This window comes from Meriones unguiculatus, chromosome 14, assembly GCF_030254825.1.
Source record: "Meriones unguiculatus strain TT.TT164.6M chromosome 14, Bangor_MerUng_6.1, whole genome shotgun sequence".
NCBI classification, from domain to species: domain Eukaryota; kingdom Metazoa; phylum Chordata; class Mammalia; order Rodentia; family Muridae; genus Meriones; species Meriones unguiculatus.
The window spans coordinates 55,953,669-55,977,448 of NC_083361.1; positions in this window are offsets into that span (position 1 = coordinate 55,953,669).

The following is a 23,780-nucleotide window of genomic DNA, read 5'->3' on the forward strand; positions in this document are numbered from 1 at the left end:
TCCACCCTTCCAAACTTTTCGCATTGTCCTGATTCTTCCGAAAGTCTTCTTTGCCAGCAAATGAAAAGATGCAAGATATAAACATAGACCAGTGACTCTAACTTTTGACTTTGGATTTTCAAAATTGTTTGTTTCCCCAAGAGTAAAATGGGAAGGATAGGGCACCGTGTAGACAGACCCAGCTTCCCAAGGCTGGGGGAGGAGGGATGATAGGCAAAACCCTGCTAGTCTCTGTCCTACCAAGACGGGTCAGGTTCTGGGGAGAAGAAAGAACCCTCTAGATGAACTTGGGGAAACCTAAAGATAGAGAAAATTTTCAACAGGTTCTTGACAGGAACCTGTCAAAACATGGGTACAAGGTAAGCAGAATGATGAAGCCTACAAAGCTTCCTGTAATCCTACAGACACAGGGAAGAGAGCCTACACCAACTGTTCCCATGAGATGACTATGGCACGAGGAGAACACGGAAGGCAGTGGGCAAAGGTAGTGGTTCATTACCGCATGACAAGAAGACACACTCACCAGTGGCCAGATGGACTGGGCAGACTGGCAGCGAGCAAGGACCTGTTCAGTCTCACAGACACCAACAACAGCAAGTTTGGTGCTTTAGTTTTGTGGTTTCAACAACTGCCTTTTGATCTCGAAGGCCGAACGTTATCTATCTCAGTGGAGGCCAGCACCGAATCGTTGGTATAGTTAGGGTAAGACAGGCTCTGCTGTGGTAACAAATAAACCCCAAGACTTACTGTGTCCGTGTGTCAAAGTGTTTCCTTTTAGAGGAGGGCACCCCCTCTCAGTGGACTAGGAAGGGGGCAGGGAGGAGATGAGGGAGGGAGGGGAAGATTGGGAGGGAAAGAGAGAGAGGGCTACAGCTGGGATACAAGTGAATGTATAAAATTATTTAAAAATAAAAAAATATTTAAAAAAAAAAGTGTTTCCTTTTCTTTGTGTTACAGTCCATAGCGCTTCTGGGAGTTTCCTGAGTTTCCTTCCTTCTAAGCAAGGAAGCAAGGATCTCATTTGCTCAGGGTTTATGGTGCTTTGCTAAGCAACCCTAGAAAACAAAAAATAACTATTAATTAACAAATTTGACTGCTTAGAGGTCTCCATGCTGTGAGGAAGCCCAGGCCACACGGGGAGGCCACATACATGCATCATCTGTAGCTGAGGTGCCAACTGAACACCCAAAACCATCCCCTGGACATCTGAACCAAGCTGTCTCCTGTCACCATCCACCCCACCACAAATGTCCACACAGGAGGCCTGGGTACAGCGGTGCAAGTAGATCCCACACAATCTGTGGCCGATATGAACATGTGTGTCACTCCATGGAGCTGAGGCTTTCTGCAGCAGGAAAGATGGTCTCCTGGCTGATGGTGTCCAAAGCCAAGTTCTGAACCCAGCTTCTCTCTCTCCACTCCCTAACGCGGGCTCAGCAATCTTTCTGTCTCAGAGGGTGCCAGGTAAAGATCTTTGCTGAGTCTTGTCTTTGGAGAGGCAGGGCTGGCCTAGACAGGTTAGACTCTAGTTAATCCTTTAGGACCACTTTGTATCTGGAGAAAGCATCTCCCTTGTAGACCTTCTCTGACTTTGGAGAAAACGGGCTAGGATTCTGAAGGCAGCCCTTGAGTCTGACATTCTGCCGGGTCTGCACACTCACAGAAGGCTAGATACTGTAGGCTTTGCTTGAATTGGTTCCCATGGTTATTTTGCTATTGGGTTCAAATAACATTAGAGCTGTTGGGAGGCACACTATAAGCGGGTGTCTGGTTGCCTGGGTTTAAATTCTGGCTGTATACCTTGCGAGCCACGTGACCCTGCAGGGTTGCATAACCTCCCAGGACTGTTGATTCATCTGCAAAATGAGAAAATGGGAACAGCCAGAGGCTTTCAGGAGCCCTGCCGAGACATTTTCAGGTGAAACATCAAGTAGGGGACGGTCTAGCATGTATTCAGTCCACAAGCACAGGTCACCTGCAGAGAGAGGTGTTCGTTTTCTTCAGTGCAGATTTGTCTGCCTGGAAGCTGCCTTGGAAGGGGTGTGGGGAAATCTCTTAAAACAAACCTGAGAGTGTTGGGCTGCTTCAAATGAAGTTTTGTTTTGTTTTAAGGATTCCAGACAGACTTAAGGTAACATTTTTATGACTGGTTTTATTGTTCCAAGCAGCCACAAAAAAAGTAACTATGAAGCTCCAAAGGTAACAATTAGGGCCTCTGGTGGGAGCCATCACAGTAGTGAAGTCGTAGCCATGGACGTAGCCATGGACGGAGCTGCCCCACTTGAGATTTTGCAGCCAGTGTCTCCCGCCAAGCCTAGGCAGGTGTGGTAGAGAACACTGTGCCTGCCATCCTGAGGGCTTCCAGAAAGTGACTCAAAGGGAGCCATCTCCTCCCCAGCCCAACTCCTCAGCCTACTGGCTGCACCCCGGCAAGCTCCTTCGACCCCAGGTCCACACTGAAGCACAGCCCTGAGTTGCCCATAGCCTCTTTCCTCAGCCCTGGCCAGGAGATCTGACTGTAGCTTTCTGGATCTGAGCCAGTCCCCTCCCCTGCAACAGTCAGCCCCACAGCAGCACTTTGTCGGAAAGCAATCTCCCAGCTTGCCGCTGGGCAAGGTGCATGCTGGCTGCAGGGTCTTCAGCCTGCTCCCTAGCCCTGCAGGGCAAGGCTTGTCCAAATATTTGGCTAGATCCTTCTTTCTGATTCAGCTTGCGCAGAAACCTCTGTAATTTCATCTACTGTGTGACTCAGACAAGAGCTGAACACAAGAGCTGTGCACCCGCAGCCGAAGCCTGCAGGGAGCAGAGGCTTGCATCCAGAGCCCACTGTGCCCAGGCTGGCCTCCTGGGCTGGGTGAGAGGTGCAGGCTCTCTCCAGCCTGGCTGGCCGGAGATTAAATCTCTTTAGTCTGAGATGATTAATGGAGGCCCAAACACGCCTCAGCAGAGGGTGTAAAATGCACTTTGTTCCTTTTCCAAGTGTCCCCCCCCTTTAAATGCTAAATCCTATTTGCATCTCATAAATTATATTGGCTCCAAAATGAAGTGCTCCTGACAGCCCCAGGCAGGGTGTGGGATCCACCAAAGTGCTGCCCTCGTTGTCTCCTCACTAGGAGACCCTAGGAAAGATCTTGCTTATCTTCTAAGGGAGGAACAGCAGAGAGTGACCTAGATTCCAAATCCAAAGACAGGTGGAGCCTGCTCACCCTCGCATCTTCAGTGGAGTGCCAGGTATGGTTTCAGAAGCACCCTGCAGAAGGAGGCTCCCTTGTGGCCTATGGGAGACACAGGTATCTTAAGTCCCTCAGCAAGTTAAGAGAGAGCACGCGTTAGGCTAGTGGGGTCCTTTGATTCTCCCGATGCCCACTGGTGACGCTACCTGGGTGGCAGGTGGGGGTGATTGACAGCAAAGGTAAATCATTCCTTGTGGAGAGAGGGGCAGGGAGGGTTGTCTGAACCAAGGAGTGGGACGGGGAGGTGGTGGTTCAGACACCTCCAGGAACCAGGAACAATGGCTTTCCAACCTTCCTTCCCAGCTGTGTGGCATCAGGCAGAGGTACTTGATCCCTCTGAAGTGGTTTTCTCGACCACGTGCTCTTTCAACATGCACGTCCTGACATTTCCTGAGCATGCCCTCTGTGTCAGGTCTGGACTTCCCCCTTGGACTTTGAATTCTAAATAGTACACTGTGTCCATAACTGCCTGTATTCATAGTATGCCAGGTGGTAGTAAATTCTAAGATGATAGAGTCTCATGCAGGCCAGAGAGCCCTACAGCCATCAGTAATCGAGGCTGAGACTAGAAAGATGAGGTCTACAGACTAGGAGATGGGGCAGCAGAGTGGGAGGGACCTGGAGAGACAGAGGAAAATCCATGTGCAGCGCACAGGGAGAGCTTCTGCTGTGGTTATCTGACCTCTGGCAGTGGGGTGTGGGATGAGGATGTTAAAGGGAAGAAGAACAAACTGGAAGGAAGGTGTCTTAGAGGCCAGGATGAGTGACATGGCCATATTCAGCTGTCGTCTTCCTGGCTCTCTATGGACATCTCATCCCTATGCCCCGCCTCCAAGGCACAGGTGGCTTCACCACCCCAAAAGGTCAGCAGGCTGGGGTTTCACAAGCCAGCATTCCAGGCCTGAGGCCTCCACACAGGGAGCACCCTGCCTGTGCTCAGGCCTCCCAGTTCCCAACCAGGACCAGCTGCCCAGGAGAACTCTGACCTAACCAGGGGCAGCAGCTGCTGCCAGGGAGGGGTGGAGCTGGGGAGGGAGTGGGGAGGCAATCCTTGGCAGCTGTCCCTGTCCAAAGAGCCCAAAGAGCTATTCGTGGTAATGGGTGTGAGAACTTTAGGAAAGGGAAGAAACACACACACACACACACACACACACACACACACACGTGCTCACACACAGCACACACGTATCAATGTTTTTGTAATCATCAGCATGTGTGACTTTTCATTTCCGTAGTTTAATTTCATTGCCCGTACTGTGAGTAAGGAAACAGTACTGCGTGTCCTGGGGAAAGATGTCCTATATGAAGGAAGCAGGGATGCAAAGGACAGTCCCGTGTTTTGACCCCTGTGCTCTGTGTCTGTAGGCCCTGGCCACTGTCCGAAAGGACACCACTGTGGGATCTGTTTTCTTAGGGTGCTAGGGATGGAACTCCAGGTCCCACATGCTGGGCTAGTTCTGTACCACTGAACTCCACGAAGCCCATCCAGGGAAGCTTTTGCAGACACATTTCTTTAGGATTTATTGACAGAAACCAAAGGAAGTGTTTGTGTTCCTCTTTTATTTTACCCACCTACCTGTTTGTTTATTACAATGTTGAGGATTTAACTGAGGGCCTCCCCCCTTACTAAACAAATGCTCTACCCACAGCTCTCTTTCCTGCTTTTGGAGACCAGGTCTCACTCAGTTGCCCAAGCTGGCCTTGAATTTGCCGTCCTCCAGCCTCAACCTCTCAGTTCCCTGAGCTTGTTTTTAAGACTCTGAGAGTGGTTAGGAGGGGGTGGAGCTTAACCCAGGCCTCCTTCTCAGGCCTTCTCCCCAGAGGGAACCTTGCAGACTTTGGGTGTACAAAGTCTGCAGTCAGCAATTTTCACCCATTTCCCTTCCCCTTTCACTTCCGGGCACGATCTGGGATTGATAGCGCCTGCCTCTTCCAGGGAGTACGAGTTGCTTTCCTCTTCTGGGTGGGTGTTCCACAGTGCCATGGGCAACAGTCTCAAACAGGGCCTGGCTCTGGGTTTCTTCCTTTGTTCCTGTAGGAAAGCACTGCAAGCCAGGCTGGGTCCAGGCTTGGACAGCGTGTCACCAGTGTGCAGACTCAGCTGAGAAATACAACCCTACCCAGGCTTTCTGTGAGCACAGGCAACGTGCTGAAAGCTGTCAAGTGACAGTGAGGAAGCCGGCCTCAGCCTTCGCTGCCATGCCAGCCAGCCCAGCAGCGAACAATTCCTGTAAGCAGAAATCAGCCCTCCCCGCTCAGTCACAAAAGCGGGGCTCCCTTTCAGATGGGGCCGGAGGAGGAGTGTTTCAGAAAGAAAGGAAGTAACCTTTACATCTTGGGGAAGTTTTTAAAGATACCCAGAGAATGAAATCTCAGATTCTGCTGTCTTGAAAGCCTGAGGCTGGCAGTGATTCTCTGCCTTTGTTCCCCTTCCTTTGTCTTGGTTACGTGTGCCTGGCCACACTGTACCTGCGGTTTTATTGTCCTCCCTCCTGGAAGCAGACAGGGTATAAATCAGTCAGTGAAAATTTAAAATGTAGCTCTTTGGTCTAGTGTCTAAGGAGACAAAGAAGAAAGGGGTGCCTAGCGAATGTCTCTGGAAACTTGGGGTTTGTGTGGGGCTTCCAATAAAAGGCAAAGCCGACTTGGAGGCCACTCACACCAAGCCTGGGGTGGTCCTCTGGGCTCTGGTCACAGCCTGCTTTGCAACCTCAGTGCCTACAGGCGCCAGGGACCATCTATCTGCTCCGTGGTCACTTACAGGACAGAAAAGAGGCAAAAGTCATGGTTAGCAGCTGACAGTGTCCAGGTCTTGCCATCAGAAAACAGGAAAGTGAATCCAAACAGCCCCTCTAGCTGCTTCTTCTGGCTTTCCTGGGGTCTTCCCGTGGTGCTGAGTACAGGTCTAACAACACGGGGTCCGGCCTCTTGGGGTCTCCTCTACGAAGCATTGTCCATTCCTACCAGAAGTGATTGGCCCATGGGTGGGCTGTGGCTGCAGAGGAAGCAGAGCTGAGAGGCTGCTGGTGAAGGATTGCCTGACTTGTGGAGAGGCTCCAAGGCAGGACTGTAAAATCCTGGCCAAAAGATAGAAAAGGAATGCTTTCTATACTTGAGTCAAGCTGTGGAGGGAAAAAAGTGCCGTGCCAAGCCGCCCACCTCCAGCCCCTGCACTTATTTGGGAGGGAAGCCACAATGAAAACCTTCAATTGAAGTCAAGGTCAATGTGCCATCCTGAGTCATTAGCCATACATAGATTAGTGGGTTAATACAGAGCTGTCTCGACAGATGAATTACACCCAGAAGCTGAGTAGGAGTCCTTGGGCTTGACATTGAAAGGTCCAGTTATCATAGGGAGAGTGATGCCTGCTTAATTTTGATAGGGCTTAATTATTGTGATAAATGTCCTTGGAGTTTAACTCCTTCATTGCCTATGGAGTGTACACTTGTGTCTCCCAAAGATTCACAAGTGGAAACTAATCCAAATGGATGGTATGTGAGGGTACCTTTGGAAGGCGTTTAGTTCAAGTGAGGAGATGAGGGTAGAAGCCGTGAAAGGATCAGAAAAGAAAGGTTAGAATTTTCTTTCTTCGCCACTTGAAGATGAAAGAGTAGGCAGATATCTTCACACTAGGAAGCTGGTCCCTACAGGCATGGGATCTGCTGTTGCCTTCATCTTGAACTTTTCCAGCACTGAAGGTTTGCTCTTTAATATACCCAAGCCTGTAGTGTCTCGTTACAGTACCTTAAACGGATGCAGAACCAACAGGAAATGTGTAAGAGAAGCTAGGGACTGGTGAGATGGCTCAGAAGACATGGGTGCTTGCTGCCCATCCTGACTGCTGGGAGTTCAACCCCCATGACCTCCATGGTACAAGGAGAAACCTGACTCCCACAGGTTGTCCTCTGACATCCACACATGCACCAAGGCATGCCATGTATGTGTGTATTTGGGCCCATATACACAATGAACAGATATGATTTTAAATATTTTAAAGGAGCCAGAGTATGGGAACTGGTTCACATGATTATGTAGGCCAAAATGTACCACTGTCTGCCATGTGCAAGGAGGAAACACAAGAAAGCTGGGGTAGGATTTATTTTGAGTCTGAGGGCTTGAGAACCAGAAGAACTAATGCCATAACTCTCCTTCGGAAGCAAAAACTGTGCAGTAGCCGTGGGTGGAATGTATAAGATGAGAGAAGGCCCTATGCTGAAGGAGGACCACTCAAGAATGATTGAAAATTCGAATTCACCTGACCATGCTTTTTGCTCAAAGGCCCTCACCATTAGACGATGCTGCCATGGTGAGGATGGAGAGCCTTCATCCCACCTACTGGTCCAGATGCTCACTTCTTAGAAGCGCCCTCACAGTCACACCTAGAATGTTTTGCCATTTCATGGGCATCCCTCAGCCCAGACACATTACCAGACAAAATTAATACTGCAGACACAGGAGGGTCCGAATGAGAACCAGAACCTCACCTGGATATGAGAGGGCTGGGCCCTCTCCTTCCCAGCCACCCCTGGGAGACAGTTCACAAAGAACATAAATCTGTCTCTGTGTACCTCAAAAGGACATACCTTCATCATCTGTGCTTGTCATGAAGCCCACTTCAAAAAGACTTTGAAGCTGAGTAGAAGAAACTAGGTGTTTTCCCCTGAGAGGGGAGCAGCCTTACCAGCCACAGAGGAAGACAATGCAGCCAGTCCTGATGAGACCTGATAGGCTAGCGTCAGACGGAAGGGGAGGAGGACCTCCTTTATCAGTGGACTTGGAGAGGGGCATGGGAGAGAAGAGGGACAGTCAGTGGGATTGGGAGGGAATAAAAGAGGGAGCTACAGCTGGGATACAAAGTGAATAAACTGTAATTAATATAAAAAATTAAAATTAAAAAAGGAAAACTAGGTGTTGTTTTGGAACAAACATATATTGAACAATGGGACTTCAAAAGAGGTGGGAGCCTGACAAAAAATGCCAGAAAATGAAGAAAGCTATTCTGTCTTGTGAAAAGCCACTAATGTTTGGGTATGTGTGTTCACATGTGTGCTTTTTCATGTTTAGAGATGTGCAAGTGTGTGTTTGTTGTATACCTGTGCATTTGGAGGTCATAGGAAGACCTTAGGTGTCTACCATGCTTTGTGAGATGGGGCTTCTTATTGGCCTTGAACTCACCAAGTAGGCTAGCCTTGATGGCAGTGGGTTCCAGGGATCCACCTGTCTCTAGTCATTCATTGCTTCAGGGAGAAGTACATACCAGCATGCCTCTCTTTTTATGTGGGTACTGGGGGTAAAACGCAGGTCCTCTGTTTGCATGAAAAGCACTTAATTGACTTAGCCATCTCCCCAACCCCAACTTACACTCTTGCCTCCTGTCACAGTTAGTTTCTGTTATCTTAACACAAATACAAATATATTTGTTATGCTGGCTAGCTTTGTGTCAATTTGACACAAGGTGATGTCATTTTGGAAGAGGGAACCTAAGTGAGAAAAATGACCCCATCAGACCGGCACATGGGCAAGCCTGGAGTGTATCTTCTTCGTTGATATCGGAGGGCTCAGTTTACTGTGGGCAGCGTCACCCCTCGGATGGTGGTCCTGTGCTATAAGGAAGCAGGCTGAGCGAGCCGTGAGGATCAAGCCTGTAAGCAGCCCTCTCCATGACTTCTGCATCAGTTCCTGCCTCCAGGTTCCTGCCTTGAGTTCCTACCCTGAACTTCGATGATGGACCAGAATGTAGAAGTATAAGCATAATAAGCCTGCTCTTCCTCACTTGCTTTTGATCATGGTGTTCACCAAAGCTAGCCCAAACTAGACAGAATTTGCTGCAACAGTCCTGACCATATTTTAGAATGATTGTAGAAGGACTTTGGAACTTTGAGTGAGAAAAGCCATTGAGTGTTGAGAGCTCAGTGGGATTTTCTATAGGGGCTTAGAGAATAAAATGTTGAAAAAAGTGCAGATGATGGAGGCCTGGCTTGTGACATTTCAAAGAGAAGCAAATATTCTACTAGGCAATTTGTGTAAAGAATCTATAGTGTCTCTCTGGTCAGCAGGAGCTGAAGAATCAGCCATGATTAACAATAAACTAGAACGGCTAAAGTAAAACCTTTGTTTAGCTGGGACAATGGATGCTGGCTAGCTAGGGCTGAAGAATCATCTGTGATTAAAAACAGACCAGCATCACTGAGGTGAAGTCTTCTGGCAAGTGTTTCCTCAGAGATAGCATATGCAAGCGGTGTTACAGAGGCGGTCAAGGTTGCACCCTGCGCAGGCAGTTGAACTTGGTAGTGTAAGAGTCACTACTAAGTGACTCTTACAAGTGTAAGAGGTGGTACTGGTTTTGAAGGCATGAAGGGGTCATGGATAGCAGCTGAGGCTTGGCACTGTGTGGCAGAACTAGAGTCCCTGGAAGAAAGCCCAGGAGAGGCTACTGATGAAAGTGCAGTCCAGGTGTGGCGAGAGACCCCCCAGCATTATGGAAATACCAGCACAATTGAATAATCACCAAGAACAGCAACAGGGAGGGAGCAGAGCTAGTCAGAAGCTAGAAAACAAGCTGCTTCAGAGGGTAGAGCCAGGGAAGTGACCCAAGCCCAGAAGACTGTGAGTGATTTTGCCTTGTTCGGATTATGACTGCCCTGTCTCTTCCCTCTTGAAATAAGAAAGAATTTTTATTTTACAGGAGCCCACAGTTGACAGATTTTAAACTTAAAAAAAAAAAAAAGAAAACGAAAGAAATTTTGGCATTCTACAGAGACTTTGAATTTTAAAAGACTGGATATTTTTAAAAAGACAACTTTTAAAAGTGTTTGAATTGTAAAGCTGGGGATTTTTTTAAGTCTGCAAAATATTTTATATTATAATATCTTTATTAATGTGTGATCTTGGAGATGAAAAAGAAACAAAAGGTTGTGGCTTAACAGTGATGTGTTTGTGTGTCAAGTTGATAAGAAATCAGTTGTGCTCACTAGTTTTATGTCAACTTAACACAAGCTATTGTCATCTAAGAGGAGGAGAACCTCAACTGAAAAAAATGTCTTCATAAGATCAGGCTATGGGCAAACCTGCAGAGCATTTTCCTTATCAGTGATTTGTGGAACCCTTTCGTTAAAGTCTAAACTTGGGATTTCTAGACAGCCTCTGAACTCGGTGTAAGATGACAGACTCCTTTTCTCAGCTGGGTTCCCTCTCCACCTGATATGGAGAACCCCAGGATTATCATACAGCCCTCAGTGAGATTACAAACCTAACCCCTTCCTGATAAGAAATTCATTCAGAAAGCACCTGGAGATTCCTGGAGATACCTACCCTATGCTAATAAGATGTCTTGGTGCCTTAGCTTTCAATCAATAACCTTTAACCATACCTGAAGTTCTTCCCCCACCCATAGGATAATTAAATATTGTGCTCCGCTTCTTATGATAAGGCTGTGCTATTGCACTTAGATTAAGTATCCCTGGCATCCCTAGCCCCATTGGATCAAACACATTCACCCCCAAAACCCCTCCCACTGCCCAAGGTTTATAAGTCCCTGTTTCACACAAAATAAAGGGGGCCAGCATAATCTATCTCACCACGACCTGCTGAGGCACATTTATTCTGGGAAAGGATAGGCTCCCTTTCTCCCCGAAGAATTCATTGCTGAACCCTCGGGGTTTGGCTGCCAGTCAGTCAGCCACGTGCTGTGTCACCGGCGTGTCAGCTTGGATAGCTGCCACCATCTTTCAAAAGTGATTCTCCACCCACCACAGAGCCTGTTTGTGGGAGCAAGCAGCCAGCTGTTTCCAAAGCAGCCATTTTGTTCACCCAGACAAAATCAGGCTCCTGCCTCTGCTGATCTCCCTTTCAGAGCTCCAAGTGAGCCTCATAAAGAAGCTATCAACCTGCTCAAGTCAAGCCAGCCTTTCTTTGCTGCCTGTCTCTGGTTTCGGAGCCCTGAGTTCCTTTGACCCTGTGCTTCACCCGTTTCAGCTCCAGGGCATGCACTTTACCGAATGCAGAATAACAGTGATTGATGGAGGAGGGCCCAGTCCATTGTGGGTGGTGCCATGCTTGGGCTGGTGGCCCTGGGTTCTATAAGAAAGCAGGCTGAGCAAGTCAGTAACCTATACCCTTCCATGGCCTCTGCATCAGCTCCTTTCTCTAGGTTTCTGCCCTGCTTGAGTTCCTGACTTCCTTTGATGATGAACAGTATGTGGAAGTATAAGTCAAACCCTTTCCTCTCCAAATTGCTTTAGGTCATAGTGTTCATCACGGCAATAGTAATCCTAACTAGGACACCAGAGGAAGCCAGTTCCTAGGAACAGAGAGGAGACCAAGGTTGCTGAGTGACCACAAATCAACAGGCACCCATAGCTAGCCCACCTTACACTGGCTAAAAATGTTTCCCAGTTGTACTTCAAATACAGTTTGCAAAATATTTCTCCAGTTCACACTTGCCTTTCCATTCCCCAGGCTGCTTGCTTTTGCTGTTGCAGGAATAGACAGCCCTGTAGCCTGCTCCGCCTCTTCCCCTTTCTCTCGTCCAGAAGCCCATACTGGTTTATACCCCTCATACAAGATTCCTCTATGGTTCCCAGCAGTTCCCAGTGGAGCATCAACAGGGTTCCAAGTGGTTTCATGTGACATGTGGCCTCAGCAAGCTGGCTGTGGGGTACCATCTGCTTCTAGGGCATTGTCCTTTCTCTTAAGAAATCATCATCTCCCGGGCGTGGTGGTGCATGCCTTTAATCCCAGCCTTTGGGGAAGCAGAGGCAGGCCAATCTCTGTGGGTTCGAGGCCAGCCTGGTCTACAAAGCAATTCCAGGACAGCCAAAGCTACACAGAAAAACCCTGTCTCGAAAAACCAAAAAAAGAAAGAAAGAAGTCACCTCTCTCTGTGCTACCCTTCACTCCTATCTGTCCTTTTTCAAGTCACACATAGCCTCTTTATCAAGATTTCCCCAGATCCCCAGTAAAGTCAACGGCTCCCTGGGCTATGGTTCCAGGACCACACCACGTCCTAGTTGGTCTCCTGCCTCGATGTTCAGTCCCTGGGAGGCAGGTGCACTGAGCACAGCCTCAGACAATAGATGTCCCTTCCAGTCTAGGTCTCCAATAGACATCACCAGGAGCCAGGGAAAACCCCAGGCAGGCCTGTTTCCGGCTCTCCACATCCTCACAGGTCCTCTTTGCCCAAGCTTCTTCCTCTCCAGAGAGTTCCTTATCTACAGCCCACACCCACCCAAGCACAAGCTGGAGGAGGCCCTGCTGGCCCATTTCCTGCCCCCACCACTCTGCATCTGAGTCAGAAGGCTGGTGTTTGGAACCAGGCTCTGAACTTCTTCCCAGGTCTGTGAAATTTGACCATTGTTTTCATCGCTGCCAAGTCTTAGTTTCATCTCTAAAACGAAGTGGTTTTGTTGTTGTCACTTGTTTGTTTAGATAACCGATCCCCTTTCCTCACTCCCAACCTCCATCCCCTTCCCCTCCCCTCACCCTGAAGAGTCTTTGTTTGTTCTTCCCAGTGGACCTGGCTTGGCCAGAGCTGTTTCTGACCAAAATCCCGAGAACACGGAAGCTTGACCTGCTGCTGCAGTGAAAACCCTATATACATGCTCTCCTATGCCTTGTGGATTCCCCAGCTGCCTCCTTCGCTTCTTCCTGGGGGATGCTCTTAGCCATTGCTTGACTTGCAAGGTACAAATGAGCTGTAGGTCAGTTAGCTGATCTCCAACAACAGACATTTAAATTGTCCAGTGAGATAGCTCAGCAGGTAAAGACTTTTGCCATCACACCTGATGATCTGAATTCCAGTCCTAGAACTTACACAGTAGAAGGTGAGAACCCACTCCTGAAAGTTGCCCTTTGATTGTCACATGCATGCAGCGAAGAGTATGAGCCTACACACACACACACACACACACACTACAATGTATTGGGCCAAGGAGATGGCTTAATGGGTAAAAGCACTTGCCATGCAAGCCTGATGACCGGAGTTTGACTCCCAGAATCCATGTAAAAATCCTGGTGCAGCAGTACACATCTGTACTTCCAGTGCTCCTACGGTTGGATAGGAGCCAGAGACAAGAGCACTGGCCAGAAGCTCTAGGACTGTCTAACCTGGAGTACCTGGAGTACACAGTACATGGGTAAAAACAAGAGAGACACTGCCTCAAAACAAAATAGAAGGAGGGCGCCAACTCCCTGGAAGTTGACCTCCTGACTTCCACATACATGCCACAGTGTGTCTGTGCACGTGAACCCACACACATGTGTTTAGTTAAAGAAAGAAAGCCAATTTGAAAAAAAAAAAAAAAAGCTTTTACTTTGTTATCATTGTAGATCTGCCAACAGCTATAGGGAAAAGCAGAGAAATAGCATGGACTTCTTCCCTAGTTTTCCCCAATGATAAAATCTTCCAAAACTATACACAGTTTTGCAACGAGGTTATTAGCATAAAAACAGTCAAGAGATACTCGCAATATCCAGTCGGCTGTTTAAAAGATGTAACTAGTTCCCTCCCAGTCTTAGCTCCTACTCTCTGCACGCCATTCCTCACCCCAGGAAATGACGAAGACACCTGCTATTTCTATAATTTTGTTACGTCACAAATGCCGTGCAAATGGAGCCATGCAGCACAGTGTAAAACTTCTGGGGACTGGCTTTCATCTCAGCACAGTTTCCTGCAGATTCATCCAGGTTGTATGCATCATCAGTTGGTTTCTTTTTACTGCTGGCTAATATTCCTTGGAATGGGCATACCACAATCTGTTTAACCATTCGCCCCTGGAGAACACCTGGTTTGTTTAGAGTGTGAGTACCCTATTTATAAAACTGCTATAAACATTTGTGTGCAGGCTTTCTAGAAATAATACTTTTTTCTTTCAAATAAAAACCCAGAGTTACATATTATGTTTGTTTTACACGCATTAAAATCTTTAATTAAATTTATTTTTAAACAGATATCAAAAGCATAAACACGTACGTATTAGTGGGTACCATATAAAATCTCAGTACCTCTTTAAATTGTATAATGGCCAAATCTATGTCAAATATATCTATTTCCTCATCCTTATCTTTTAATATGCAGAGAACCAAGAGTAGCCTGTAATTTAAACATCCTGAGAGATAACGTATTGGAATCTCTTTGTGGCTTCACTTTTTCATGTCCCTGATACTCAGTGTTACAGTACATCTCTTCATGCTATTTTCTAACTGGCTTTTTTGCTTCTAGTTCCCCTGCCCCTACATTTTGAGATGTTTGTTACATATTCTAAATACAAGTTGACCATGAGATAAGCATTTAACAAGGATCTTTCTCCCAGCCTTGTGGGTTAGCAAAATCTTTTATGAAGTTTTAAACATTAATGAAGTCCCATTTATCAGTTTTTCCTTTGATGGAGCATGCTGTTGGTATCTTGTCTGGGAACTCTTGGCTCGACCCTAAATTCCAAAAAGTTCTATAATTTTTTTTTTCCTAAAAGTTTTGCAGTTTTACATTGAAGTTTGTCGTCCGTTTTGGATCCGGTGTGAAGCCGATGAGGAACTAGGTCGAAGGTTACTCTTCTGCCCACAGGCGTCCAATTGCTCTAGCACCATCTGGCGCAGAGGCTCATCTCTCCACTGAATTGCCTTGCACCTTTCCCAGCTATCAGTCAGGCATTTTTGTGTGGGTCTATTTCTGGGTTCTCTGTTCTATTCTATTGATCTATGTATGAAACCCTCTGCCAGCACCAGTCTGCACGGCTGTAACTAGATAATAAGGCTTGAAACTGGGCAGGCTCTTCTTCTTTCTATATATTAGATAAAAAGTTTAGTTATTTGAATTCATTCGCTTTCCCATATAAATTTAGGAGGAATTTTATCAATATCTACAAAAAGCCATTGGCCACATTTCAATAGGAACTATGCTAAAGCTGTCTGTCAGGGGGGAACTGAAATACTCTGATCATGCTTTGTTTCTTCAGTTTTTTTAGATCTTCGATTTCCTTCATCAGAGCCTTGTAGTTTTCAGGCATAGTTCTCATATGTCTCATATTCAATTAGCATAAAACCCTCCTTTCAATATTTGCAAAGTGCAGTGGTCGCTATGAGTATAAGATGCAGCTGACTTTTGTACAGTTATCCTGGATCTTGCAACCTTCCTGAAGTCACTAGCCTAGACTCCCTGATGCTGTGACCCTTTACTACAGCTCCTTTTGTTGTCAGGACCCCCAACCATAAATCATTTTTTATTGCTACTTTATAAATGTCATTTTGCCACTGTTATACAGATACCTGATATATGTATTTGTGTTTCCCGATGTTCTTTTCAACCCCTGTGTAGGGTTGAGAACCACTGGTCTAGAAGGTTCTTGTTATTGCTTTGGTTTGGTAAATGTCTTGGAATTTTCTTCACATAGAACTACATCATTTGCAGATAGGAATAGTTTGATTCTCCCTTTCTAAACAGTGGCTTTGTTTGTTTTTTATAAATCTTACTGGAGCGGTCCAAACATTCAGGACTCCACTCAATGAGAGTGATGACAGGAGACATCCTAATCCTAATCCTAGACCGAAAGCATTCTGTGTTCATGATCAAACATGAAGTTTGCACTGTGCTTCTTACGTTAGGTGCTCTCAGGCGAGAAGAATTTCCCTCCCATTTCTAATTTGTTGAGTTTTCTTAGGCATGATCAGCTGTTAAGAGTTTGTCAAGAGTTAAGACTGCTAAATTTTGTGTCTGGGGTATAGTTTGTCTTAATCCATAGCTTCTGTGTTTCATGGGCTCTTGTAAGATATCTGCATTCAACTGCTATAGAGTGAAATGTTCTGTAACTCATTCCCATCTAGACCTATAGGCTTATCCATTCTTCCAGTCTGTTCTCTCATTTCTTCTCTCTTTTCAATTTCTTGCAGTTCTCTGGAGCATACACATTTGGCTGTTACATCTCAGTGGGCAGAGCCTCTTGTTGTGAAATGATTTTGCCTTTGGTGATTTCGAATGTTCTGACACACAAACAGGTTCTTCAGGTTGTCAGGCTCAGCATCAACTTCTACCCACTGAGCCCTCCTGCTTTCCTTTCAAAGAGAAGCTTTTAATTTTAGAGCAGAGTTAGAACTATGAGAAAGGTGCAGTGAGGGTTTCCATGGACCTCACGTCCGATTTTATTTAGTATTCACGTTCTTCGTCAGCATGGTGCATTTGTCATTCAAGTCCACAGCGCATGGTATCACACACGTGCACTCTCTCAAGACAAAGTTTCTTTGGGTAGCCCTGGCTGTCCTGGACTCACTTTGTACCCAGGCCGGCCTCAAACTCTCAGAGATCAGCCTGCCTCTGCCTCCCCCAGTGCTGGGATTACAGGAGTGTGCCACCACTCCATACATTGTTTTAAGTCCACATTTAATTCAGATGTTTTCATTCTTTAACTTATGTCCTTCCTTCCTTTCTTATTTTGGTACTGGGGATCAAACTGATGACCTCACAAAATGTCACGTGTGCCACACTTCCAGCCCTACTACTGTCCTTCCTCTGTACAACACTCTTTCAGGTCACTCCACCGAGTTTAGTCACCACATCTCCTTAGGGAAACTGTAGATGTTACTCTTTCTCAGACCTTCCTTGTTTTGAGTAGTGGCAAGGTATCTTGCAGCTCTTTCTTTGGCTGAAGCTTTGTCTGGTGTTTTTCTCCTCATTGGGCTGGGATGACAGGTTTAGAGAAAAAGATCCCATCTTGTAGGACACCATTTTCATCACTCACAGACACAGTGTTGGCAACAAACTTAGCGTTTGTACAACGCTGATCCCCTGGCTGACACAGTGCTCGTCAGGCACTGGTAGCTCCTCTCCACACCATGGCCCATCTCATCCTTCCCCCTAATCCCCCTCACTGTCAGACTAGTCTTTGGAAGGGTAATAAGGAGGCATAGCCCACACTTAAGGTGTGACAAGTTACGCCCCTCTCTCAGAGGGAGGAACAGCTACATATTTTTTCCACATGTGGAATTTACCTGTTTTCTCCATCTCCCTGTCTACTCAATCCCTTTCTCCTGGATCAGCAGTCAGCTCTCAGCTCTAGTTTAATGCTACCCTATTACTCAAGTTGCTCTTCCTCTCGCCTTAGAAGCTCCTCCCAGTACATCCCTTTGCTGCACTCTCACCATCAGGCTTGGTTTGAGCTTGTTTTTGAGTACTTTCTTACTTCCTGACGTTAGCATGACTCAGGGTCATCTTGTAGTCCATTCTCAAGCTGTAGAACATGTTATCTCCACCAGGGAACCTGAACGCTATTGGTAGAAAGCAGTATTGGAAATTAACATCCAGATACCAAGTGTGATCCTGGGGTGTCATTGCTTCTGAGCCTCTCATACCAGAGAGTGAGGGAATCTGTGTGGGCATATTGGCCTGCACATCCTCACACATCTGTAAATGTGTTCATAGGTTAAGCATGAGTCCATGCCAGCTCTTTTTTTTTTTTTTCATGTCTGTTTCAACAGTGACTCTGTCATGCATGACCATAATTGTTTGATTCCAGTATATATACATATTCATTTCAGGGTTGTTAGGCAACCACCCCGTGGAAATCAGCTTAACAACTAGCATACAGGCCTTATAGACAGTCTTTTCTCCTTCAGACTTACAGCTTCTATTTCCATACCTGCTTACGTCAGCATCCTACTGCCCTGCCTGTTCATGGCATCTGCATTTATAATGCAGTCAAATTATCTTGTCACAGAGAATGTTCAGGACACTCTGAAGGCAGTGCCATCCAAACCAGGGTCCCATGGAGAACTTGGGGACTTCAAGGTGAAAATACAATAAGATGCATGGGTACCTAGCAAGTACAGATGGACACGCAATCCGGTTCAACTCATCTGCTGCCGGTGCTCTTTCATTTGGCAAAATAGTTCTGTGGCTAAAAAGGGAACAGAAAGCCTTTGGAAACCACAGTGAACATACTTGAGGTTCCTTCCATCTGTGAATTTCTGTGATGACATTAATCAGAAACTGTCCCAGCCATGTTCTCGAGGTGATTAGGGTAGGGCTATGAACTGGAGCCTAATGAGCTATGAGCACTTTTGAAAACAAAGAATTCGCCATCAAATTATCTTAAGCTTCAAACTGTCTTAGGGCATTAAAAACAGCACTTAATTTACAACAAACCTAACTAATATAACACACAAGTCATACATCCATTATGTGAAGCAAAGAGTATTCATATTAAGTTCTTAGCATTCTCAGTTCTATTTGGATGGGCCCTTAGAGCAACATGGATTTAAAAGGAAGAACAGGTCAGGAGATTGCAAAGATGTCCTGAGCTTTATGATAAACGCTCTTGGCCAACAGAAGAGCCCCACCTCCAAGCATTTCTTATCTCCCATCTGCCTCTGCCAGTCTGCATGGACGGCTCCCTTCCAGAGTCAGCTACTGCACATCCAGCTTGGTGATCCCTTCGCTTTGATAATAAACGCATATCAGAGCAGTGTTTCTGCCCATGGGGACCAATTTTCTTTTCCATCACCTGTGGCCTCTCAACATAAACTTACAGGCAGAAACAAGTAATTGCAGCTGGTGGCAGGTCCCAAGGCTCAGCTGCTGCCGAGGGACGCCGAGGGACACGGTCTGTGGGCCTCATGTCTCTTTCATCTCGTCCACCTCAGCCCAGGATGGAGAACATATGAGGCTTAATCTGCGAGAAAGTGGGTCTACCTAGTTAGAGCCCACTTCCCTGACTGACATCTTCGGGAAACTTTTGGGGCTAGCTAGCCCAGTTACCAGGCATCTCTAGGCCTTCCCAAACGCAGCATTTGGAGAAAGCCCTGTTTTCTAACTCACATCTATCTGTGGCCCCTGTGGGAACCACTGAAGGGAGGCGATGGAGGATGGAGGACGTTGCTGTCTTTCCAGGGGAGAAACCCCACCTAGTGTTGATTCATCCGGTCCACCTGCTTGGCAGGGGGGAGGGGTGTAAGCAAGAGAGACAGATGGCTTGTCAATTTATCACAGTGCCCATCTGGCTCTGGCTAGAGTCACTGTGACAGTGCCTCATCACCCAATCAAACTCAGGTGTGTCAAAACAAACAATAACAGTGCAGCAAGTGGGAAGCACAGGAGTTTTGGGTGTAGGCAGTGAGAGAAACCTCCGGTCAAGGAAAGGACAGGGTTACGATTTATCTCTAGAGCGAGGAAAGGGTGGAGCTGATGAGGTGCTGGGAGGAGAGGCTTGGGGGTGGAAGTCAGGAGTGTTGGTGAGGGAGGGGTAGCTTGGCTGATTTCAGCGTCAAGGCTGCTGGGAGCCGGAGCTGTGGGAGGCACCAGTCGACTTGCACCCTCTTCTCCAGCAACTTCGCACCTGGTAGAGGTGGCACCCATCTCATCAGTCAGACGCGCCCCCTCCCCCAAAGTTTTAATGCCCTGGCCACCTTCCCTCTCCCTGTTGGCGGCCTGTGGACCTCTGCCCCCACCAGATGGGCTCCAGGGCCACCGAGCTCTCTTGGTGGTGGGGCCCTACTGATAGAAGCCCACTCACAGCTGCCCACCCACACCAGCCAAGTGTCATGGAAGGAATGTGGTGGCAGCTGGGCTCAGATCACAAGACAGAAACACCCAGGACACGTAGTCAGGTCAGGAAGCGCCTCCCGGAAAGGAGAAGCCAGCCGGAGCAGGCTGGGAGGGAGGGTGGCTCTGAGGAAACCAGCGCAGTGACTCAGCCCACAGTTCTGTGGGACGCAGTGTGCACTGCCCGAGAAAACAAATTCCTCCAGCAGGTTTATCTCCCTCGGGAGGAGGCAGAATCAGAAACATGCAGTGGCAGTGAGGGAGGCCCTGGGCTCCTCCCAAGCCAAGGGCCCAGTGCCAGGGTCTGCTGGGTCAGCTGGGCTAAGCGGGATGGAGGATGAAAGCTGGAGGGGTACCACCCAGGGTGCACGAGCCAGATCTGGCCCACCCAGTCATCCCACGGTTAGGGGGCCACAAAAGAGAGACAGATCCTTTGGAAAACACTGAGGGACACAGATGAACGGTTAGAGCAAATGTAGGCGCAGACTTTTCTGAGGCACAGTGTAAAAATCTCCATGGTGACCTGCTGAGCTTTCAGCAGGAAGCCTCTGAGGCTTGGCAACACTGAGTGGGAGGAAGAGGGCAGAGTTCAAGCTCACGGGATGGTGGCTCCTGCTTGCGTGCAGTGTGCAACCTGCTCAGCCTTCCATCCCCCGGGGCCCTGAACACCAGGTCTCAATTCTCCATCTATATGGCAGCAATTATACTCCAAGAAAGAGGTTAAGTTCCCATGCGTAGCCAGTGTGTGTGGGAGAAACCATCCCCAGGGAGCTGCATGTAACACTTATGAAAATAGGACCAGGTGGTACCTGTCCTGAGGCAATAGCGATCTATCTACTCACGGCTCTTCCTCTGCCTCTTCTTTCTTCCTCAGTGGCCTTACTCTTCTTGCCGAGGGGCTTCTTAGAAACGCAGACACTCCGGTCTTTCCAAGACCCACAAAAATGATGAAGGAAAGAAACAACACCTCGGGAAGAGGGTCTAAGCGTCTCGTAGCCCTCCTGGGGGACTGAGGCGCCCACTGACTTACTTGAAAAGCATGAGGCTTTTCCAAAGGTGGCTCCTAGTCCTGGAATCAGCAAGGGATGCTGAGAGAGGGCTGAGGTCTAAATGTTTGAGGAGGTAAATGTTTACCTGACTCAAACGCTAAGCGGTGTATAGACATTATGTAGTCCCCCTACACGTACGTTCTAGATTTTTATGGATTAATTAAAAACTCTAAATGCAGGTGACTTGGTTCTCCCCTTGGAGATCTGGGGCTCACTGGCTAGGGTTCAGGGTGGGCATCAGGCTTTTCGTAGAGTGAATTTTCTGGAGGGCTTGACTCGGGGTTCCCATTTAGAAGCTGAAGGTCATGCTACATTATGCTGGCTACCTGTGATACATGACAGTCTGATCTTCCCTTGCGTAGGAAGAGTTTCTTGGGTTTTGATGTGCACCAAAACCAAGCTGGCTGTTGGGGGATGTGGTAGTTGCTGCAGATTCCTGGCACCTTCTCTAGGTAACCAAGTCAGCTGTGGGGTAGGACCAGGAAATGCTTCTGTGTACAATGGATTCTACTTTTGTCTCCATCATATCCCCCATAAGTTTTTGCTTCATGTATAACTTGCAGAGAACCCTCATCCTCCCAGGGTGTCCTCAGACCTCACAGACAGGCTTCAGCTTGCTCACCTAGGGGGACTGGGGCAGACATAACAAACTGCTGAACTGTCTTCCCATTGGACGGCAGTTGCCTTGTGCCGAAGAGGGCAGAGTAGAGGTGGTTTGTGTTGTACCCGAGAGTTCAGGATGTGGGTGGGTGGACCTCAAAGCTCCTAGCAGCTGGGGGCAAGGGCTGTATGTCAGGGCCTAATTGTAGGGCTCTACCAGATAGACAGCAGCTCTCGATAGAAGCCAAGCATAGCCAAGAGGCTTTCTTCTGATGAGCTCTACACCCCGCACCTTCAGTTTTCAATCCACTTCTCCTGATCACAGCCGGCTACAGGCACTTAACCCAATAGAAGATTCACTCCTCACAGAACAAGGCCACATGCAGAGGAGGCAGGTGGATCTGTGGGAGGGAGCACTGGGGACCTGGGCAACTTGGGGCTCCCCATTCTGCTGTCCCTAGCATCCGATCTGTCCTCAGTCACCAGATGCCTACCCTAGCCAGACTCAGCTTCTGCATTCGGGCAGGAAGTGGTGAGGAGACAGGGCGGTGACCATGTCTGGAACACCACACTTCCCCAGGCGCCCCGGCACCCTGCCACGTGCAGCTCGTTGGTCAGATGGATTCTCTCCAAGTCCCAGCTTCCCCAGAGCCCAGCTGCTCGGAACACAAGCCAGGTGGTGAGGCAGGCACTAGAGCAAGAGTAAAGTGGGCTTCCTGCTGGCCACAGTGGACTTGGACAGCTCTAGGCGGGCTCTCCTCCAACACTCTATGACCAGATCACAGCGACTTTGCCCAAAGGTGGCTACAGGGCAGAATAGGGCCCTCCCCCTCCAGAGTGTCCTGGCCCCCCAAAGTGGAGAAGGTGTCCAAAGAGACAATGCCATCAAGATGAGAGTCCCTGACTGAGAAGACTCACTTTGGTCCTCTTTGATGCACCCTGCCGATGTGTCCCTGCGCTTGCAACCTTCTGTTTCTACCCATAGGGATCAAATTTGCACAGGACTGTGGGTTAAAAGTCTAGTCAAAGTACCAAGCCTGCCTGTCTGGTTCCTCAGTTCCTATCTGCTTGGCTTCCCCACCCAATCACATCTGTGTTCTCATCTCTTCACTTCTGTGGCTGCCAGTGGATGCAAGTGTCTCCTTCCAGCAGTTAACGGCTCCAGAGACTGACTTGGGCCTGGGCCCAGCTCTTACGGCCCAAATGCTCCCAGGCTCTGTGCTTGAGGATCAGGCGGGACCTCCTTCACGCCCTGGGCTGCAGGGCGTCTGACCTTGGGCAGCCTTATGACCTTTCTTGGTCAGCATTCCTTCACCTGTAATGAAGAGATAATGCTCCACTCAGGCAGAGGCTGAGAAGCGGGGAAGGGGGGCTCACAAAGAGCCCGGTGCTTGGCAGACCTAAGCGGCCCTAGAAATGCTTCATAATCAAAAACGCCTTTCCCCTCTTTTGAAAACAGAAATGGAGGGAGAGTAGAAAGAATGGAGAAAGGAGAACGGGGTCACAGCTTTGAGAGGAGGAGGGGGAAGGACAGCTTTGCTGAGGGTACAATCCCCCTTTGGGGCTGTGACTTCCTACCTACGTGGCCCAGGGAGCCCACTGCTCTCTCAGCAGGAATGTAAGCACCGTGGCTACTTCACAATTAGCAGGGGATGAAGGTCAACCTTTCCCTGCCCCTTCACAGAGGCCAGCAGCTTCTCAGGGGTGCTGGAAGAGGGGAGACTGGGTGTGCCCCCTTTCCCTTCATTTAGGCTTAAAGAAATGAGACTCTGCCCAGAATTTCTGAGCAGGAATTTGGCTCACCCTGATAATCTGAACTCCTGAGGGAAGGGCCTCTCCCTGGGGTGACCTGAAGGCTCTCCCAGGGAACCTGACTTCAGTCTTTGATGAGGCACCTGTCTCCCTCACTAAGGCCTTCCTCTCCCCTGCCCTCTCCCCTACCACGTTGCTGTCCATTTTATAAGTCAAACTTTGGGCCCACGGGGTCTCAGGAATTAGGCCCCAAGTTTGCAGCTTCTCCCAGGAACTCAGAGCCTCTGTTTGGAAGGGTACTGTCCCAACTGTTGGTTTTGTCATTCCTTGTCATGAGGGGTGAAGCAGAGTGGGCAAGTAGAGCCTGTGATGTGTGGCCTGACAGTGCTCACACACGGAGGAGCCCGGAACTTTGACCTTCTAGAAAAGGTGGGGGTCTGCTCATTGTCTGGTAGCCTCCAGGAGCTTTGTTCTGGCTGTGGCTTGTCCTTCCTGTGAGTGGCTGACCTCACTGGGGAGGGAGGACAGCCAGAACAAAGCAGAGGGACTGGGATTCTTCTTACTGGGAGTGGCTTCCCCCTCACTGACAAGGGGAGAAAAACAAATCACTGCAGTGGGTC